Source organism: Nyctereutes procyonoides, unplaced genomic scaffold (assembly GCF_905146905.1).
Source record: "Nyctereutes procyonoides isolate TBG_1078 unplaced genomic scaffold, NYPRO_anot_genome, whole genome shotgun sequence".
Lineage (NCBI taxonomy): Eukaryota > Metazoa > Chordata > Mammalia > Carnivora > Canidae > Nyctereutes > Nyctereutes procyonoides.
The window spans coordinates 6,938,583-6,960,784 of record NW_026575044.1 but is presented as its reverse complement, the minus strand read 5'-3'; positions in this window follow the sequence as shown (position 1 = coordinate 6,960,784).

Here is a 22,202-nt window from a genome sequence, read left to right as displayed (position 1 = left end):
GCTATTCTGGGTCTTTTGCCTCTCCATATAAATTCTAGAATCAATTTGTTGATACCCACAAAATAACTTGCTGAGATTTTGATTGGGATTGCATTGAATCTATAGATCAAGTTAGGAAGAACTGACATCTTGACAATATTGAATCTTCCTATCCATGAACATAGAACATCTCTCCATTATTTAGTTCTTCTTTGATTGTGTTTATTAGAGTTTTGTAGTTTTCCTCATATAGTTTTGTAATTTTCTTCATATTTTGTTAAATTTATACCTGAGTATTTCTTTTGGGGAGAGGGTACTAATGTGAATGGCCTTGTGCTTTCTTTCTTTCTTTTTTTTTTAAGATTTTATTTATTTGAGAGACAGACAGACAGAGAGAGAGAGAGAGAGAGAGAGAGAGAGAGAATGAGCCAGTACAAGTAGGGGGAAGGGCAGAGGGAGAAGGAGAAGCAGACTCTACACTGAGCGGGAAGCCTGATGTGGAGCTTGATCCCAGGACCCTGACATCATGACCTGAGCTGAAGGCAGATGCTTAACCAATTGAGCCACCCAGACTTCTTTGGTATTGTGTTTCAGATTTCAAATTCCACTTGTTCACTGCTGGTATATAGGAAAGAGACTTACTTCTTTGTGTTCCACAACCTTGGTTATTAGTTTGAGGAGTTTTTATTGATTCTTTTGGATTTTTCTATATAGATGATCATGTCATCTGCAAACATAGACAGTTTAATTTTTTTTCTTCTCAATATGAATCTTTTTTATTTCCTTTTCTTGTCTTACTGCAATGGCTAGTACTTCCTGCCTAATGTTGAAAGGAGTGGTGAGAGGGAACATCTTTGCCTCATTCCCAATATTTTTAATATTTTGAGGAATTGCCAGACTGTTTTCCAAAGTGTCTGTATCATCCTTCATTCCCATTAGCAATGTATGAAAGTTTTCTTGGCAAACATGTTTAATCAAGACATTAGACCTAACTTTCAGATTATGGGAAACATTAACAGAAAAACATTTAATGGGCACTGAGGAAGCAATCAGAAAAATCAGATAATCAAAAAATGATATAATCTATAACTGGCTTCTTTAAGGATTCAATAAGGGGGCACCTGGGTGACTCAGTCAGGTAAGTCTCTGCCTTTGGCTCAGATCATGATCCCAGGGTCCTTGGACAGAGTCCTGCATTGGGCTCCCTACTCTGCAGGAAGCCTGCTTCTCCCTCTCCCTCTGCCTGCTGCTTCCCCTGCTTATGCTCTCTCTCTCTCTGTCAAATAAATAAATAAATGTGTTTTTTAAAAAAGCCAATAGGTCAATGTCCTGAAGAAAAGAAGGGTGATGGTTAGAAGATCCTCCCTCAAAAAAGTAACAACTGACTCTAATATGTCAATTTCAATTGGATCCTGGTGAGAACAAAACAAAACAGTTCCAAAAAAAAACTCATATTTTGGGACAGGTTGGGATATTTGGATATACACTGGATTTTAGATGGTATTATGAAATTATTATAAAATATCTTAAATAAGACAGTAATATTGTGGTTAAATGGGAGGAGAATGTTCTTACTTCTTCTAAGAGAGGTAGCTGAATTATTTAGGGGCTTCTAGTGTTGTGATATCTGCAGCTTCTTCATTTTTTTAAAAGATTTTATTTATTTATTCATGAGAGACACACACACACAGAGGCAGAGACACAGGCAGAGGGAGAAGCAGGCTCCATGCAGGGAGCCCCGATATGGGACTAGATCCTGGGACCTCAGGATCAGGCTCTGGGCGGAAGGCAGGCACTCAACCGCTGAGCCACCCCCAGGTGTCCCTGCAGCTTATTTTCAAATTGTTCAACAATCTCAATCTCTCTCTCTCCTCTCTCTCTCTCTCTCTCTCTCTCTCTCTCTCACGCACACACACACACACACACACACAGTGATAAAGCAAGTATCAGCAGATGTTAGATCTTTAATAGAGGTGATGAACACGAGTGCACAGTATACACTATCCTCTAGCTTTTGAGACTAACAATTTTCATAACAAAAAGTTGGAAAGAAAGGAGATTACAAGTGCCATTTTTTAGCTTTATCTCGCAATTAGACTGCAAACCCTGGAGGTCTGGGGCCTGCTTTGTACCTACCTATTACAGCCGCTGTAACAAGCCCAGTGCCCAACACCCCAAATGTCTCCAGCCATCATGCCTCAATACAGATGTCTAGTCATTAACCAGGAGGCAAGAGAAAAAGGCTAACACACTAGCAATTCCAAGTGTCATTGGAGTGAAAGGAGACACTGACATCCTTCACTTTTTATAGCCCTAGATTGGAAGATGAGTAGGTGGTAATTGGAGTCCTGTTTCTCAATGCCTGCCAGCAAAAACAAACTTTTCTAACTTTGCTCCCAGAGCAGTGAATGCAAAAGAAAACAAAAATCAACGAGCATCCCAATTAGCATCACTCATTTTGATTACTGCTTTTAGGTGAAGCTAGTCAGCAAAGTAAGATCTTGAAATAAAATATAACCCCTGGGGTTCTGGACTCTATTAGTCCTAAAATATAGAGATTTTTGGAAAGATTCTTGGCAGATATGCACTATTCCATTCATGGGGTCATTTCCACAAGCAGCCTTGGTGGAGGATGGGTTCTTGGGAATTTTATAAAAATATCAGGGGCACCTGGACCAAATAAGAACTATCTAAGCTAATATTATTGTCAGTCTTCCATTCTTTCCCTGACTTCCACTGCCAGGTGGTAGAAAAGAATGCATCTGCCTTCATTTTAAAAACACAAGTTGTATCACTTTTTCCTACAGTACTACTTTTAGGATTATGAGTGAGTGTTAGAAATACAACATGGACCTCAAGAGAAATGGAAAAGTAAGTGCTTGAACTCAATAGGTCTATGTGGCCATTCTTCATTCAAAAATAGCACATTGCAAATCTTTTGGAGATTTCTAATTTCAAATGTTCCACCTTGTTATTCCTATAAACTGATAAGATGTCCTGGATATACTTTTGTTTTGAAATTGAATCTGTATTTCTCAGATGGCTTATCTCCAACCCCTTGTGATACAAAATTCATTTTTTAGTACATTGAGTCTTATTGGTTTTGGGGAATTATGGTCACCATAGATGTTGAAACATTGTAGATTGTTTCCCTGATAGATGACAGCTTCATCTGCACAGGAAGTCTGACCTCATGCTCTGAGCTCCAAGGGCAGCACTGATTTCAACATTCTGCCCCTCTGTAGCCATGTATCCAGGCACTGTATTGATCTAACATATATTAAACTTTTGTTTACAGACACATGGTGGTCATTGGTTTGCCCACATGTTACCTTTATTAGTAACTACACTCCTTGAATTCAGTTAATAACAAAATGCAGGCTTTGGAGAGACCATATTGATCATCATGAAGACTTCTAGACAAAACCAATCCCATTACGTTTTACACAGGGGAAAGAAAACTTATACAATAAGTGACTTACCTCTGGTAGTATTTCTTAAGGTTTGGGCTTATATCAGAGAAAGAAACTGTGTTCCCACAGATTTGGTAAAACTGTACACCAGATCCCTTTCTCAGAGAGTTTCAATGCAGATTAACATATTGAAGTTTTAGAAAAACCCCTCAGTAAAGAAATCTGTTTAATGTTAATTCAGTGTTGGCTGAATTTATTGCCCTATGAGATTTATTTTTATTTTTATTTTTTAAAGATTTTGATTATTCATTTGAGAGAGAGAGAGAGTGAGTGAGAGAGAGCACAAGCAGAGGAAAAGGCAGAGGAAGAGGGAGAAGTAGACTCCCTTATGAGCAGGGAGCCCACTGTGGGACTTGATCCCAGGACTCTGGGATCATGATCTGAGCCAAAGACAGATGCTTAACTGACTGAGCCATCTAGGCGCCCTGAGATTTATTTTTAAATTGCATAAACATCAGTTAACATCTCAGGGAAGACATTTTGATGACCTATAGTAACTATAAAGAAGGTAAAAAAAGAACGTCTTATTCAGACAAACTATAAGAATAAGTAGGAGACAATCAGAGCAATTTGAATGCTGATTGAATATTTGATGATATTAATGAGCTATTATTAATTTTTAATTGTATTAATAGATTCATGATTAATGAGATTAATGATATTAATGAGATTCAGTTCTGCGTTGTTGTTGTTTTTTCCTGACTCCTTTATTACCTGCTGAAACGTTAACAAATGACTGACTTGGTATCTGAGGTTTGCTTCAAAATGATCCAGAGTGGAGTAGCTTGTAATAGGTGGCTTCGTGAACCGACAATTGTTGAAATTGTTCAAGCATTTGTTTTGGCTCAGATCATAATCTCATGGGCCGTGGGATAGAGCCCCACCTTGGGTTCCACACTCAGCAGGGAATCTGGTTGAGATTCTCTCTCCTTCTCCCTCTCTCTCCCTCCACCCACTTGTGCTAACACACACACTCTCTCTCTAAATTGAATAAATAAATCTTAAAAAAAATTCTTTTCTGACACTGGAGACCCGAGTGCCTGGTTGCTGTTTTGATAGGATGAGCTGGCTTCAGAAAGTGTCTCCAAGTAATTTCTAATTTACAGACCAGTTGTAAAATGATTATTTCTAAGCAGATGCTAAAGACCTGACCTAGGAGCACTTCCCAGTACCTGGCTCCAGCTTCCATCCTGAAATAAACACCTGCTAATCAATGCACTGACTTGGTGGCTTAGCCAGAGGAGCAAGCATCCTAACTGCAATGCATTTTGCTTCTCCACACCCCTGATTTCCATGGGTGGGGCTTGCTAGGATCCTACAGTCTTAAGATAGTAGGCTTAAGATCTGATTTAACAAGTTTCATCCAAGAGTTCCAGAGACTGTCTTCATCATAGTGTTCTCCAGAGGCTCCAAGATACAATGGAATACAGATGCTGCTCTGAATTGGAATAATAATAATATCTTCTTCATAAAGCCATTGTGACGATTAAATCAGATGATCTGATATGATCAGATCAGCACTGGCTTTGCAATGATCGCAACTATCCATCATCATCATCATCCCCATCAACACCATCTTGCTGGCTCATCAGTGGCTGGGTAGCTATGCAAGGTCTCCTGAGCCCTGTGCCCTGACAAAGAATGGGCAGCAGTTATGAAAGCAATGGAAACATGAAATGGAATGGAATGGAAACAAGCCAAGCAAACACGATCGTTTTTAAAAGGTGCAAAATACTTACTTTTGTACCAACATTATGAAATATATTTTCTCTTCTTGAGCAGTCTTCATTGTCTGGTTGAAGAGGGCAGACAATACCATCCCTACACCAATTTATTGATGTAGAAATTGGGTTAAATTTGAAATATAAAGTTGGTCAGTGGCATGTTACATCATTGCTAATGTAGATTATTCTTGCTTTAAATGTTTGTAACACTCCTGAAAAAGGCATATGTGGAGAGAATATTCACATTTTGAATTCTACTACCTTTAATAATAACTTTCATCATGATTTCAGAGATATATCATCTCAAGAAAAGCAATCAAAAGTGATGTTGCATTGAGGGGCTTAGGCATCCTGGTATTTCTCTCAAGGTACGTGGTCTTCGTGTGCCTCAAATTCCCTGCACAATCCCTTCAAGAATTCAAATACTCATTTCAATTGCTTTTGGAAAGTTAATGCATGCACATGTTTAAAAGAATTGTGTTTTTCATTCCCCTAGAATTGACACAGAAATTTCTTAGAATTTAAAGGAAAATCTTCTCTAAAAAAGAAGGATGTGACAGCTGGGTGGCTCAGTTGGTTGAGTATCCAATTCTTGATTTTGTCCCAGGTCATGATCTCAGGGTCCAGGAATCGAGCCCAGCATTGGGCTCCCTACTCAGCATGTAGTCTGCTTGAGACTCTCCCTTTCCTTCTGTCCCTCCCCACCCACAATCTCTGTAAAAAAAAAAAAAGAAAGAAAGAAAGAAAGAAGAAAAAGAGAAAGAAAACAAGGAAGAAAATCTGCCCCAGGTATTCAGAATATTGTAGCAATATAAGCAAATCCTTGATTTTCACTCATCTTAAAAGCAGCAGGAAGGAATGAGTGATATGATCCAAGACTAAAGGCTTTGTGGACTTGTAGACCCAGATTCCTCTGAGGAAATCATTTCCCTTTGCTAAGCTTTGCCTTCCTTAGCTATAAAACAGTTTTACCTACTGCAGTGGTTGATTCAAGAACTGAAAGGTGCACAGTATGCAAAGTTTGACACATAACATGCTGAACACTAGCCACTATTATCAATGCACAACTGTCACATAAGCAATGGACTTTTAAAAAGGTGTATTAGCTTGATGGGAAGTTTAGAAATGTTGACTAAACGTATCAATGTTACTTCTGTCCTGGTTCTTTGACTATTGTGTCCATTGCTGGCCTGCTAGTGGAAGTGAAAGAGTTGTATGTATGGCTCTCTCTCCTTGGTACAATGTCTGCTCTCCAAGAGGCTGAAAAATGTTATTCTTTTATAGACTGTGTCTTGCTGCGGTGGGAATGACGTTCTCTCATGATTTTATATCCTAAGCCAGAGAGGAATTCCTGTTGGGCTCCTTTAACACTGTTGATGCTACCCTTGCCCACCCACCCCACTGCTGCTGAGACATGGTTCATGCAAAAAAGATAGTAGATGGTTGAATCAGACCATTGCCTTCACAGCTGAATCGCCATGAGAACTGAGTATCTTTAAAGAGACTCTTTTAAAAACACCTTTAAAATATATGGGTCAGTCTGTGCTTTCTGGCTAGTGAGTAGGTTGTCGGACACATTTCCTAGTAAAGTCCAAACCCAGGCATGCTTAGTTGTATAAAAATGGATATGTCCAAAAAAAAGATGGTCCTGAGGGTCTGTGATCTGTCAAGGAGCAGTAGGCTTTGCTTCTCTGCCTTTCTTTCCCTTTCTCTTCGAGATGAAACAAAGAAGCACAAACAAAACAAAACTCTGAATGAATCAACCACTCTACAGAAAGATGCTATCCCACTCAAAAAAGCAAATAGAAGTGAGCTTGTTTTCCCAATGTACCCTGCAGCTGGCCCACATGGATATAGTTTATTTTTTCAATTTGTAAGCAGACCTTCCTACATCATAATGAAATGCAAATGGGTACCCAAATCCACAGGTGTGCTCATCATTGCCAAGTGAAATTTCTAAATTTTAAATCTTGGAGATTGCTAGTTGTCCTTCTGAATATTAAAGGCCAGGGAGTTTATTACAGTGGTTTATTACCTTATTAGAATGGTATTATATAATCTCAGTCCCATGTATTCTTATCTCTTTGACCTCATTATTCTCCTGAGCTCAAACACTGATAATGAGAGAAGCATTGAGATTAGAAATAAATGCATTTAACTAGTAATTGTGCTCTGGATGTGTTGTTGGTCTCACATCTTATATCTTAAAAGGACAGCTATTTATTCTTATAATTCACTGTTGAGAGTCAGGATCTTCAGAGTGTAAGTGGGACTTTAAAGTGGTTTGCCTCTGATGGTTACCATTGTCAGAGCTCATGGGGACAAGTAGAGAGTAAATGATGTCTCAGTTTCAAGGATCCAATGCTCTCTCCAGGTGTGGGGAACTAGCATGCATTCAATCTGAACTAGAGTATGAAAGTATTTGAATCAAATGAGGGTCAGAGAGAGACCGAACCCATCGTTGACAAAGCAGTGCGATCAAATCGCTGATGAACTATAGTCATATTCATATTCTTCCAGGCTCCAATGGAAATCCATTTTACTCCAGCCCATGGAGGGTCCCAAAATAAAAGAGTTCTTGGCGAAGGCAAGGACAGAGCTTATTTAGCTTCCTGGTGTTCATTTCTGATCCTGTAGAGTCATTGGGTTAAAGTTAAATAGGTTTGTTTTGTTTTGTTCTTTGTTTTTGTTTGTTTGTCCAGTCATACAATGGAAGGGATATATACATTAGAGAAAGAGGGAGAGAGAGATTAAAAAAAAAAAAGTCAATGTTGCAAAGAGTGGAGGGGGAAAGAGTACACTCCTAGCAAGTTCTGAAGCAGAGGCAGTTTGGGATACAGTCCTAGAAAAATAGGATCTACTTCAAAGGCAAAGGAAAAGCTGTGTGTTAAACATGGGTCCCAGATAAGAGAGAGTCCTATTTGTTTAGTGCTGAAGATTCTCCTCATTTATGGGCACCAGTGAGACTAGGATAACAAGTCTCAAGCCATGAGGCAATCTGTAATGCCTCCTTAAACACTAAACTCCTTAATACAAAGGCTTGTCTAAACAGCAATATCCTAGATGAGGCTACTTTCCTTTTCATCCATTCTTTCAGTAATTGCTGTGTGTCCTTATTTCTTTTTAAATATTTATTTATTTATTTACTGAGAGAGAGTGCACTCAAGAGCAGGGGGAGAGACGATCTCTAGCAGACTCTGTGCTGAGCCCAATATGGAGCATGACCTGAGCTGAAATCAAGAGTTGGATGTTTAACCTACTGCGCTACCCAGGCAACCCTTTGCTTGGTATCTCTAAAGATCTAAAATATCCTAGAGTCCTTGGCTGTTGACAGGACTGTACTTAACCTGCCAATCATTTGGGAAGGAGCAAGGAGAGCTGTAATGTGGGCTCTGGAGGCAGAAACCTGCTGGGGGAATGGCGTTGGGTGAGATGCCACGCCACTGCTACCGACCTGTGGCCAGTAGATCTGGCCTGGTGGTCACCCTGAGAACTGAGTTGGACATGGATTCATAGATGCCAATGAGCATTGGAAAAATCCCAGAAAAGCTGTCATTAAGACAATTTGGTATATCCAGCTGCATAGTTACCTTTATTGTTCTAATTGATTTGTCTATAGTCTTGGTATGTAATTAAAGGAAGGATAGAATTAATGCCCTTTTGACAAAACCATCCACCCAATAAGATTGGGATATAATTTATTTCTTAAGAGTACTATCAACCTGAGCATGATTTGTGGCTGGTTTTTCAGCTGGGCTGTAACCTTGAGAAATCCCCACTCCACCCTGGCAACAAATACATTCTTTGTCTTAAGGGTTCTAAAACCAGTTTCAATGTCAGGTAGTGGCCAGAAGCTAAAAAGTTCCAGTGCCTTTTCTCAGCTGATGATACTCTGTTCACAGAAATATACAGGGGCCAGGATGGAAAGCAAGGATCACAATATGTTCACTACTCCATCCCCAGCATCAAACCTGGTGTATAGTAAACACTCCACAATAATTTATTTATCAATAAATTGATATATATATAATACATATATGTGTATGTATGTATGTATGTATGTATGTATGTATGTATTGGGAGCCACTCAGGCGTCCCAAAAAGTTTTTATTTATAGTCTTGGGACAATCTCCTTTCTATTAGTCTTTACTCTGACCTATCAAAATAACTTATAAAAATATTTATTTATTTATTTGAAAGAGAGAGAGAGCATGTGAACATAAGCAGGGGTAGTGGCAGAAGGAGAAGGAGGAAGTCACTCCTCACTGATGGGGGATCCCAATGCAGGGCTGGATCCCAGGACCTGGAGATCACAACCTGAGCCAAAAGCATATATATATATATATAATGACTAAAATAAATGATGGGACAAATGAATTCAAATTTCTTAAGTTTTACTGTCAAGGTAATTTGCAAGCTTAATGATAAAGTTCAATGCACATCATTATCTTATATATACTTATCTGTAGGGTTTCCTTGAGAGTAAAGACAAAAATGAGGCATAAAATGGGAATGTCACGATACCCTTTTACTGTCTTTCTTTCTTTCTTTCTTTCTTTCTTTCTTTCTTTCTTTCTTTCTTTTTTTTTAAGATTTATTCATTTATTTGAGAGAGACACAGAGCACACAAGCAGAGGGAGGGGCAGAGGGGAAGGAGAGGACAAGCAGACTCCCTGCTGAGCAGGAGCCTGATGTAGGTAGGGCTCAATCACAGGGCCCTGAGATCATGTCCTGAACCAAAATCAAGAGTTGGCCACTTAACCAACTGAGCCACCCAGGTACCCAACACGCACCCTTTTTCTATGAAAATAAGCTATAGTTTTGCAAGAAAGTCAAAAGCATTGGTTCTCAGACTTAACTAATCACTCGAAACAGCTGGGGAGATTTAAAAGCATAGATTCCTTAAAACTTGTAGATACTCTTAAATCATTGCTTTAGGATGGGTCCTAATTATCTGGATTTTAAAAAATCCAACAACCTACCCAATTATATTCTGTTGGTGAGCTAGGTGTTGGGAAGTACTGGGCCAACATGTTCCACCTGCCTAATGAATGTGAGTGTGGGCTCAGTACTGCTGATTTCTGTGCTTTTTTCTGGGCAGTGGCACCATTTTGATATGGATAGGGCTAAGGGTAAGGACAATGTTGATTTTAAAGTGAAAATTGGGTTTGTATCCAATATTCTACATTCTCTGTGTTATGGGCTGAACTTTCTTTCTCCCCCCATTCCTCCCACCCCCAATTTGTATGCTGAAGTCCTAACACCCAGCACCTCAGCATATGACTATATGCGGGAATAGGGTCTTTAAAGAGGTAAAATGAGGTCATTAGGTTGGGTCTTAACTCAATCTCACTGGTGTTCTAATAAAAAGAGGATATTGGGACATGCACACATTCAAAGAGAAAGCCAATTGAGGACACAGAGAGAAAGTGGCCATCCACAAGGCAAGGAGAGAGGCTTTGGGAGAAACAAAACTAGCTAAAACCTTGGTCTTGGAGTTTTAGACTCCAGAATCATGAGAAAATAAATTTCTGTTACTTAAGCCACCCAGCATGCAATACTTCATTACAGCAGCCCTAGCAAACTAACATATGCTCTTCAGCTTCCCCAGCCAGGGGCATCTGGCTCTCTCTATCCTCCAGGTCTCACCAGCAGAACTCCCTCCTTGGAGGCCATCTCTACCCGGCAGGACTCCAAGATCTAGATAGATGTCTTTGATTCAATTCTGAGATCATCTGTCGACTCCCACCCATGTAACAGAGGCTGTTCCTGTTTGGGGTGGCAGAGAAGATGCTGTTTCAAGTTTCCCACAGCACCCTCTTGGCTGACCTCTCTCTAGGCTGGTCCCACTGGAGTCTGCTAGGTGAACCAGGAGCTGATCAACCAATTCCCATCTGGATTATTATGGCCTTCTAGTCTAAATGCCTTCTCCAAGAGCTCTCCTCAACTAGGTATTCCTTGAAATCAGGAATATTAATTATTCTGGGTCCTCAATATCTTTTTTAAAAAGTAGCTTTTTATTTATTTATTTATTTTTAAAGATTTATTTATTTATTTATTTATTTATTTATTTATTTATTTATTTAGAGAGAGGGAGAGGCAGAGATAGGCAGAGGCTCCATGCAGGAAGCCCCACGTGGGACTTGATCCTGGGTCTCCAGGATCACACCCTGGGCTGCAGGCGGTGCTAAACCGCTGCACTAACGGGGCTGCCCCGTCCTCAATATTTAATGAAGTGCCTGGCACATAGGGGATGTGCAACAAACTTTGTTTTCACAAGCAAGGTGATCACCTTGCTTTTGGTGACTGACAGCTCATAACTTATTGACATAGCATATCCCTACTTAGCATAATGAGTAGGACATATAATTTAGCACATTATAATTAACTTACATTATGAGTACAATATAGGTTCAAATTATAAGAAAGAAAAAGATTTTAAATTTAAATTTATTTTTTTAAAGATTTTATTTATCCATTCATGAGAGACACACAGAGAGAGAGAGAGAGAGGCAGAGACATAGGCAGAGGGAGAAGCAGGCTCCCTGCAGGGAGCCTGATGCGGGGCTTGATCCTGGGACTCTAGGACCATGACCCAGCCGAAGGCAGATGCTCAACCACTGAGCCACTCAGGCGTCCCAAAAAGTTTTTATTTATAGTCTTGGGACAATCTCCTTTCTATTAGTCTTTACTCTGACCTATCAAAATAACTTATAAAAATATTTTATTTATTTATTTGAAAGAGAGAGAGAACATGTGAACATAAGCAGGGGTAGTGACAGAAGGAGAAGGAGGAAGGCACTCCTCACTGATGGGGGATCCCAATGCAGGGCTGGATCCCAGGACCTGGAGATCACAACCTGAGCCAAAGGCAGATGCTTAACCGTCTGAGCCACCCAGGGACCCTGACCTATGAAAATAACTTAATCTCTTTTGTACATTCACTTATTATTTGGCTCCCTGCAGTGGAGTGGGTAGTGGTAGATAGCGGTGAATTCCTGCCCTCACTTAGGTAGTCTGGTTGTGAGGATAGATGATATACAAATATATATATGATATATTTTTACAATATGTAGCCAAAGACTGTGATAAATGTGAGGAAGCAAATATGTAATATCTGAGAAAGACCAACAAAGGCATTCTGTTTAGAATAAGACTCTGAGAAAGGAGTTTAGAAAAGGTGACATTTAAAGAGAGAACCCATTAGCCAGAGGGAGAGAAGGGAAGAGAATATTCCATCAAAGGGACTAATATGTGTGGTGGAAGCTGGTCACATCCAGGAACCAGAAGGCCCACATGGCTGGGGGATTGGGAAAGTGTAGGATTGCTCAAGCCTGGTGGTGAGCCATGAGGGTTTATACATTTGAAATTATCACTAGCATTGTACACTTTTTTTTCTCCCTTGGGTAAACTCCACTAATTGAACCTATTCTTTGTTAGAGGGTATATTTTCTGGTCCAGGAGTCTTTTCTGACTCCCTCTCCTGTCAAGTTCAAAAGTGGTGCAATCTTCCAGCTGCCCTAGGAGTTCGTGTGTATATCTTGAGTAGCTACTCTTGTATGTTCTCGTATCTTGTGTGTGTGTGTGTGTGTGTGTGTGTGTGTGTAGCTTTCACATATATGAGATGGGATTTTCAACCAATAAGAGTCCATTTACAACAATAAAAATTTCAATTTTATGGTTTGACTACAGCTTTTATTCACTGCCCTAACAGAGTTTAACCAGGACTTGCTTTCTACCTGAAATACTATTCATGGCTATACCTTCACTCTCATCCCAGATTGCAACCTTCCTGGGGCAGGATCCAGGACTGAATCATTCTGCACACCTGACACAGACATTCCCTCCAAACTGAAATGTCATCACTTACCAGTTTCTCTCGCTCTTTTCAAGCACTCAGCCCTGCTGTACAACCGCCAGAGTGGGCATAAGGCAAGCAGTTGGGACAAGTGGTCTTAGTTTAACAACCCCCTCAAAAAAACACACAACTCAAGTATGTTTAGCACATATTTTGAATTTGAGGGGCTTTATTTTACCATATTTTCTGCTTTATTATGAGATATGGAATGGCTTGTGCTACAGGGATCTGGGGAAGATGTCTTTCCAGTCATGTTTTTGGTTTAAAAAGAAACAGATTGGGCAACCCGGGTGGCTCAGCAGTTTAGTGCTGCCTTCAGCCCCAGGTGTGATCCTGGAGACCTGGGATCAAGGCCCCCAGCGGCTCCCTGCATGGAGCCTGCTTCTCCTCTGCCCCTGTCTCTGCCTGTCTCTTTCTCTCTGTGTGTCTCTCATTAATAAATACATAAAACCTTTAAAAAAAGAATTAAAAAAGAAACAGATCAATTAAGGAAGTAATGTGACACTTGGTTGGAGGAATGACAGAGACCATTAGTCTTTTTTTTTTAAGATTTTATTTATTTATTCATAGAGATGCAGAGAGAGAGAGAGAGAGAGAGAGAGAGAGAGAGGCAGAGACACAGGCAGAGAGAGAAGCAGGCTCCACGCAGAAAGCCTGACATGGGACTCGATCCAGGGTCTCCAGGATCAGGCCCCAGGCTGCAGGCGGCGCTAAACCGCTGCACCACCGAGGCTGCCCAAGACCGTTAGTCTTTATAGAGCACTGTTATTACGCAAGTTGTACCTGGCATGGGGTTTAGCATGTTTTGTAACAGTAAATGACTTGGGTCATAGTTTTCTTTGGCTTTTTTAGAAATTCATCACTTTTGACAGAGTTGCTGTCTTTTTTGAGTTACTAAATTACATTTAGTCCATTCTAAGGAAAAGGATTGTCTTATTCAACTTTGCGTTCCAACACTCGGCACAGTGCCTGGAACATAGAGGCACTCACAGATATTTATTTACATTATTATGGGATTTTAGGGCATGTAGTTGCTTCCTGGAAATGTTTCTTATTATATCTTTATGCTGGCTACATTGCATTGAAGTTTTAAATGCATCTCATTACTTCAGGCTATCATAAGTCTTGTCTAGATCCTCTGGTGGCATGAAGTGTACTCTGTCCTGGACTGGAGTTCCACTGGAACTGGAGTTCCTCACTAAGTCTAGATACTGGGAGCACAGAATCTCTTCTTAGTTATCTTCATAATTACTTAGCACAGTCCTTGGCACATAGTAAGTGGCCAACATGTTTGTGGATTGCAGAAAAAGAATATATCACTGATTCCATGGCTGTGATCACTAGAGCAGTGAATGGTCAACTTTGTAGAGGTTTACTTCCTGCCCTGGGTCAATGTCTAAAGATTCATTTGCTGGTGCTCTTTTTGGCCACTGATGATGATATTGTCCAGAATGGTATCAACTTAGATCATTAAGTAAATCAATCTGCCAAAGGGGTCATGTGGCTGCTGGGGGTTGAAGTCCCTTCTCTTTCTTGGATGGGGGACAAGTCCTGTTCTTTCACTGGGGATGCAGTTTGAAAGGTTCCTCACTGCCTCGGTGGTTTTGGGTAGTCTTGGCCATCCTCAGAATCTGTGGCAGGGACCCAGCTGTCTGGCTTTGCATATAAATAAGATCCTGCAACCTCTGGGGGAAATCTTTACAGCCAAGGCCAGAACAAGCCATGTTTGTAGTAGAAGCTGTGAATAGAGTGATGAAGAAAGCTGTTGACAATCCCCACACAGCCTAGTCTACCGCCCTTGTACCAAAGAGCACACTTCTCAAAGAATGAGAAGTTTAAGATGACACATTTGCTAGTTTTCAAATTATTGTAGGTAATGTACTCAAATTTTTTAGAATCCTGTATTAGATTGCAAGAGTAGATGTCAATTGGGAAGTAGGGTAGGGATTAGGGACGGAGCTTAGTATTAAGAGAGGGAAAGGAGGAGAGAAAGGAAGAGCAGGAAGAAGAAAAGGAGTGTGTGTGTGTGTGTGTGTGAGAGAGAGAGAGAGAGAGAGAGAGAGAGACAGAGGTCACTCTATGTTAAATGCTAAATGGAAACCACAGAAATTGGAACACTAAATTTAATTATGTTCTTACTTCATACTTTTTTTTGTTGTTAAATCTTGTGAATATGAAGAAGGGCACAAATAAACTGAATATTCACATTTTGGTTAGCTAAACAAAAAATTGGCAGGTATTTATTTATCATGGTATCCCCAGTGCCTAGGACAGTGCCTTGAACCCAGTGGTCCCTGAACAAATGTTCGAAGGTAAAAATATGAATTGAACACCACCCAATATTTCAGAAGAATTAAAAACTAACTCCTTACAAACTCTTCCATAAAACAAAATGGGGGTAGGGGGAACATTTCCCAACACATTTTGTGAGGCTAGTATCATTCTGATGCCAAACCATGGACATCCTAAGAAAACTATAGACCAATATCTCTTATGAGTATAGATGCAAGAATCCTCAATAAAGTACTAGTGAATCAAATCTAGTAACATATACAAAGGAGGATATGCCATGAAGAAGTAGTATTTACCTTGGGAATACAGAGCTGCCTTAAAATTTGAAATTGTTTAATGTAATATACTATATCAACAGAAAAAAAATCAGAATAAAAAACATGATCATCTCAGTAGAGAAACCATTACTCTTCCATAATAAAAGCACTCAACAAACAAGGGATAAAGGAAACTTCCTCAACCTAATAAAAGGCATCTATAAAAAACCTACATCATATCTAATAATGAAAGACTGGATGAGTTTCCCCTAGGAAAAATGTCAAGGTTATCTATTCTCACCATTTCTATTTAACATTGTACTGGAGGTTCTAGCTAATGACAATTTGGCAAGAAAATGAAAAAAAAAAGGGCATTCTGATTGGAAAAGAAGTAACTATCTGTATTAACAGACAATCTGATTTAGTATGCAGAAAATTTAAAGGAATCCACTAAAAAACTAGTAGAACTAATAAATGAATCCAGCAATGTTTCAGAATATAAGATCAATGTGTAAATATTAATTATATTCTTACATATTTGCAATGAACAATCTGAAAATGAAAGAAAATGAAAACAATTATATTTACAATAGAATAAAACACTTAGAAAAAAACAAAATGTGTAAAGCTTATGTTCTGAAAACTGTAAAATATCGTTGAAAGAAAAGAAAGATGATATTAATAAACTGAAAGATAGTACATTTTCATGGATTGAAATATTACTAAGACGGCAGATTGATCTACAGATTCATTGCAATCCCTATTAGTGTCCTCACTGGTTTCTTGGTAGAAACAGACAAGCTGATTTAAGCCTTCATATGAAATTGCAAGGGACCCAGAATATCCAAAATAGTCTTGAAAACAACAAAGTAGGAGAATTCATACCTTTTAATTTCAGAACTTATTACAAACTAATGGTTACCAAGGATATGTGGCATAATTGTGGGCATATGGATTGATGAAATAGAACCGAGTGTCCAGAAACAAATCCATGCATCTATGGTCAGTCGATTTTCAACAAGGGTATCAAGACCATTTAAGTGAATAATCCTCAACACATGGTGGTGGGACTATTAGATATCCACATGTCAAAAAATGAAGTTGGACCTCTACCTCACACCATATATAAATTAATTCAAAATGGATCAACCTAAATGTAAGAGCTAAATGTATAAAACTCTTTGAAAAAAAAAAAACAGAGGAAAATCTTCATGGTCTTGGATTTGGCAATAGTTTCTTAGATAGATTAAAAGCACAAGTAACCAAGGGAAAAAATAGACAAATTTAACTTCATCAAAATTAAAAACCTTTGTGTTCCAAAGAATTCTATCAAGAAACTGAAAAGAAAATCCATAAAATGGGAAAAAAATTTTGCAAATCATAATCTAGATGTCTAAGTGTCTATAAATATCATGTCTAAATATCTAAATATGAATCTAGAATATGTTAAAAAATAACTTCTTATAACTCAAGAGTAAGAAAACAAACATCCCAATTAAAAGATGGGCAAAGAATTTGTATAGACATTTCTCCAAAGAAGACATACAAATATCTAATAGAACATGAAAAAATGTTTGACACCATTGGTTATCCTGCAGATACAAATCAAAATCACAATGAAATAGCACTTTCATACTAACAAGGGTAGCTCTAACCAAAAAGTCAGGTAAAAACAAGTGTTGGTGAGGATGTGGACAAATTGAAACTCTCATACACTGCTGGTAGGAATGTGAAATACTGCAGCACTTTGGAAAACATTAGTATAGTTCCTTAAAATGTTAAACCTAGTATTACCATATGACCCTGCAATTCTAGTTCTAGGTATATACTCATGAGAAATGAAACATATATCTACATAGAAACACATACATGAATGTTCATAGCATCATTACCCATAATAGCTGAAATAACCAAAAGTGAGAACAACCCAAATGTCCATCAATTGACAAAGGAATAGACAAAATGTAGTATATTCATACAACAGATATTATTTTGCTAAGAAAATTTCATAACAATTACTGAAGTTACAACATGAAACATATGCTAAGTGAAAGATGTCAGTCACCAGAACCACAAATGATGATTCTATTTATAAGAAATGTCTAGAATAGGCAAATCTAAGAGAGACCGTAAGTAGATAGTCATTGCCTGTGGATTGGCATGATGTGGGGGTTTGGGGCATGATTTCGAGTGATAGCTAAGAGGTACAGGTTTTTTTCCTGGAGTGATAAAAATGTTCTAAAATTGATTGTGGTGATATTTGCACAGCTCTGTGAATACTCTAAAACCATTTAGGGGCAGCCCGGTTTAGCGCTGCTTTCAGCCCAGGACGTGATCCTGGAGACCAGGGATTGAGTCCCATGTCAGGCTCCCTGCATGGAGCCTGCTTCTCCCTCTGCCTGTGTCTCTGCCTCTCTGTCTCTGTCTCTGTCTCTGTCTCTCTATGTTCTCATGCATAAATGAATAAAATCTTTAAAAAAATAAAAATAAAAAATAAAAACCATTTAACTGTACCCTCTAAATGGCTATGGACTATATGGTAAGTGCATTGTATCTCTATAAAGCTGTTATCAAAAAAAAAAGAATCAGTTAATAAGTTGAGAGTTTTGATTAGAGCCTATTATATAAAGAAATAAATACATAAACTACATACCCAAGTTCTAAAATTAATCAGCAAAACCTTTAGAAATCACAGGTTTCTTCTACATTATTTTATTTTATTTTTTTTAAAGATTTTATTTATTTATTCATGAGAGACACACAGAGAGAGAGGCAGAGACACAGGCAGAGGGGAGGCAGGCTCCATGCAGGGAGCCCAATGCAGGACTCGATCCCAGGACTCCAGGATCACACCCTGGGTTGAAGGCAGGCACCAAACCGCTGACCACCCAGGGATCCTGGTTTCTTCTACATTAAAAAAAATATTAATCTTTGAGGGTTGGATTAGGTTTCCTGCCCAACATTCAGACTCCATAGAATAAATTTTGAGGAGGAGCTTCTTCTTCGCCAATGTTGAGATAAGTAAAACAACATGATGTATTTCAAGATATTTCCAAGGGGCACCATAGACTTGGACCCAAGAGGAACAGCCTACTTAACTGCTAACTTGAGCTTCCTGGGGGCCCAGGCTCAGTGCAGTGTGGCATTGGCAGGAGCGCCCTGCTGATGGCCAGCATGAGTATTTGAAAAGCAATTTCAATGTTATGAATAATTCCAAACCATTATTTTTTTTTAAGATTTTATTTATTTGAGAGACAGAGAAAGAGAGAGCGAGCACGAGTGAGCACGGGGAGGGGCAGAGGCAGAGGGAGAAGCAGACTCCCCTTGAGCACAGAGCCTGGCACGGGGCTCAATCCCAGGGCCCTTGGCATCATGACCTAAGCCAGAGGCAGATGCTTAACCAAATGACCCACCCAGGTGCCCCTCCAAGCCATTCTTAACACTGAGCAAGCTTATTAACATCTCTCTGACATTTTCTTCTGTTTCTCAGCAACTCCTGACCTGACAGCTACCCAAAGAAGCTTCCCCTCCCTTATCTTTCACCCCTTCCTCTCCCTCAAGCTCATTCCAATTCTGCCCTTAAGGCTCTTTTCTTCTTTCTCCCATCCCATCCTCTGTGTGTAGTCTATATTCACTGGTCGATGATTGCCTGTCATTTCCAGTGTAAACCAATCCAGTTCATTTTGATGCCTTTAATCCCCCTCTCACCCATTACCAGATCCCTAGGACCTTCCCAAGAAGGTCCCGAAGGCAGAGCGCCCTCCAGGAGGCAAAAGTGGGGAAGAAGCTACAGTGCTACTTTTCTGGTCACATTGCCCAACACATCTAAAAATTAGAGGTGATAGGTTAAGAGTTGTGGCAGGAGGAAGTTGGTCTCACTCTGTACTTTCTAGAATCTTCTTACCAAGGCAGCCAGAACATCGGCTGGAAGCAGAGAAAGGGGGTTTAGTTTTCTGTGTGTTCAGTGACTGTCAACCCAATTTGAAGGAAAATGGTTTTAAATTTTAGAAGGCTTGATCCTAACATTCACTTTCTCATCTTAAGGATCTAAAAGAATTCACAATGATCCAAAGCTTTAAAACAGAGGCCCCAAAGGGCATGTTTTAAATGCCAATCTGAAGATAGGGATGACAGGGATTAAGAAATCACCAATTCCAGGAGCATTCAGACCGCTTTTAAGTTATCTGCCAGTCAATAGCACTTACTGAATGATTGTCCTCTGTGTATCCAGCTCCACGTTAGCCTTTAAATTACAAGTGCTGTAAAGAGAACCTTCCCTTACCCTTCTGCCAAAGTAAGTATATCTTTCTCTGCAAACGAACTCCTGCCGGGGAGTCAGAGGTCTGTGCTTTAATCTCACAGAAATAGAGACTTCTCCCTGGCTCCCCTGCCTGTTGTCCTGTGAGCTGGAGAACATTTCAGAGTTGAAATCCACACCAGCACAGCCTTGGCTAACTTTAGATGGTTCACTTGATTAAAGATGATTTTCTGACCTGCTATCTCTCTACTTATGTTGAAATTGTTCCATCTTGGCATCTTTCTCTGAAAAGGGGCAACATCAGGAATCCTGCACAGATGGGGTATCACTGTTTGAAACGTGAGTTCTCGGAGGGGAGATGCTGGATAAGGTGCAGTCTGCGAATGAGTCAGACCATTGGTATTTACACACATTAAAGTAGTAACTCTTTAGAGGGCCAAGGAACTAGTTTCTTTCATTTGAACTCTTTTCTTCCTTCATTTTCTTCTACCAGCCCACCTTTTGGTTATTTTTTCAACTAGTTGGCATGATGAGATACAGGGTAAGGGAAAGAAAGAAGCGCAAATCTCCTTCAGTAATACTCAGGTGAAGCAGTGCCAGGGGCTGTGACTTGAAACAGGGGCCAGAATTTTGTGAAAAGCATCCACGACTTCTATGTTTTTCGTCTGTGGATAAAGAAAAGCACTAATAGGATTCTAGACTGAGAAGTCTGACTTCAATTTGGAGCTCGGTTGGCTATGCATCTAACTCATGAAAGACACGGAGTCCTCTGATCTGAACAAGTAGATGCTGTAGGAAATAAGGTGCCGGGTCATTCTTTTTGAATGGTCATCCTTAATTTCACTGTGAAATGTGAAGATTCTGAAAGAAGAGGGTTCTTAAATTTTAAAAATAAAAAGCACTTTGTCTTTCTGGCAACTGAACACGGGGTGCTGTGAATTAGGGTTGTCTGGGAGAGGTGCACAGGTATCTCTTCAGCATCAGTGCAATGGCAGCAACACCATCATCATGAAGTGACTGGTGCTATCTTGTGTTGGCAAGGCAAGGGGTAGCCCTTCTAATTAGTGTGTGCGTTGGGACATGGGAGAAGGGAGGAAGTGGTAATGGAATGATTGGTGGCCTTCCAAATGCGTGGCTGTTTACTGTGGTTCAAGTGTGTCTGTGTGTGGGGAAGCTGAAACCACAAAGCAAAACCTCACTGTGATCATGACCACCCCAGTATGTTTCCATTCCCACAACCACCAGCACTTCTTTCGTGTTCTAAAGCAATTTTAATAAAGCGTACTGTTTCTACAGATGCTGTTTCAATTTTCCATTCTGTGCCTAGTACGTGACCGCTAAGGCTGCTTAATAGCTGCTTATGTATATTATTTTATTTATAGACTGCCCAAAATTTTATTATACTTGGTTTTATTACAGTTTTTGCCTGGATTCACTGTCGCAATTGATTATTAATGAAATCTTACAGTTTTATTACAGTTTTTGCCTGGATTCACTGTCGCAATTGATTATTAATGAAATCTTAAACATTTATTTGGGATATTACAATGAGTAAGCACAGCCTGTGTCCTCAGGAGCTCGTAGTCTAGCGAGGGAGGCAAAGAAATAGACAACCTGTCATAAAATCCTGGAGTAAATGCTGTATTAGGGTGGGAATGAAGGTCTAGTAAAGGTAAAAATCACAAAGGAGGGGCACCTGAGTGGCTCAGTCGTTGAGCATCTTCCTTTGGCTCAGGTCGTGATCCTGGGGTCCTGGGATCAAGTCCCTCGTTGGGCTCCCTGTAGGGAGCCTGCTTCTCCTTCTCCCAATGTCTCTGCCTCTCTGAGTCTCTCATGAATAAATAAGTAAAATATTTTTATAAAAAAGTAAAGCACAAAGGAGGTGCTTCCCTGCAACCCTTTTTCCTGGACTTAAAGGACTGGTATTTTCTGCAGGAAATGGCTATGCAGGAATGCCTGGGTCATTAGAGAAGAATATTTCTACAGCATAGAATGTAATGCTACAACACTAGCTTCATCATAAAGGGCTACCTTAAAGACTCAGATTTCAGGATTATTTAGATACATATCTCTTACATACACTTAGTCATATGCAAAGGGTCCTGGCCCTACTACAGATCTTCCATCTTCCCCAGCCCAGCAACAGTGATCTAAGTTAAATACTAGGAGCATAGTCTACCACTGCATTAGTGATGGATTATATCCTGCAGACAGAAGAGTTTTGATCTTGCAGCTGGAGGGGATGTTTTATTTCCTCCCCAATAGTGCCTGAAACAGCACTGCTTTGATCAGTGGTCACACAGCCTTAGGAATTAGAGTTCTGTAAACAGATGCTGGAAGAAAGGCACTGATAATGTGGCA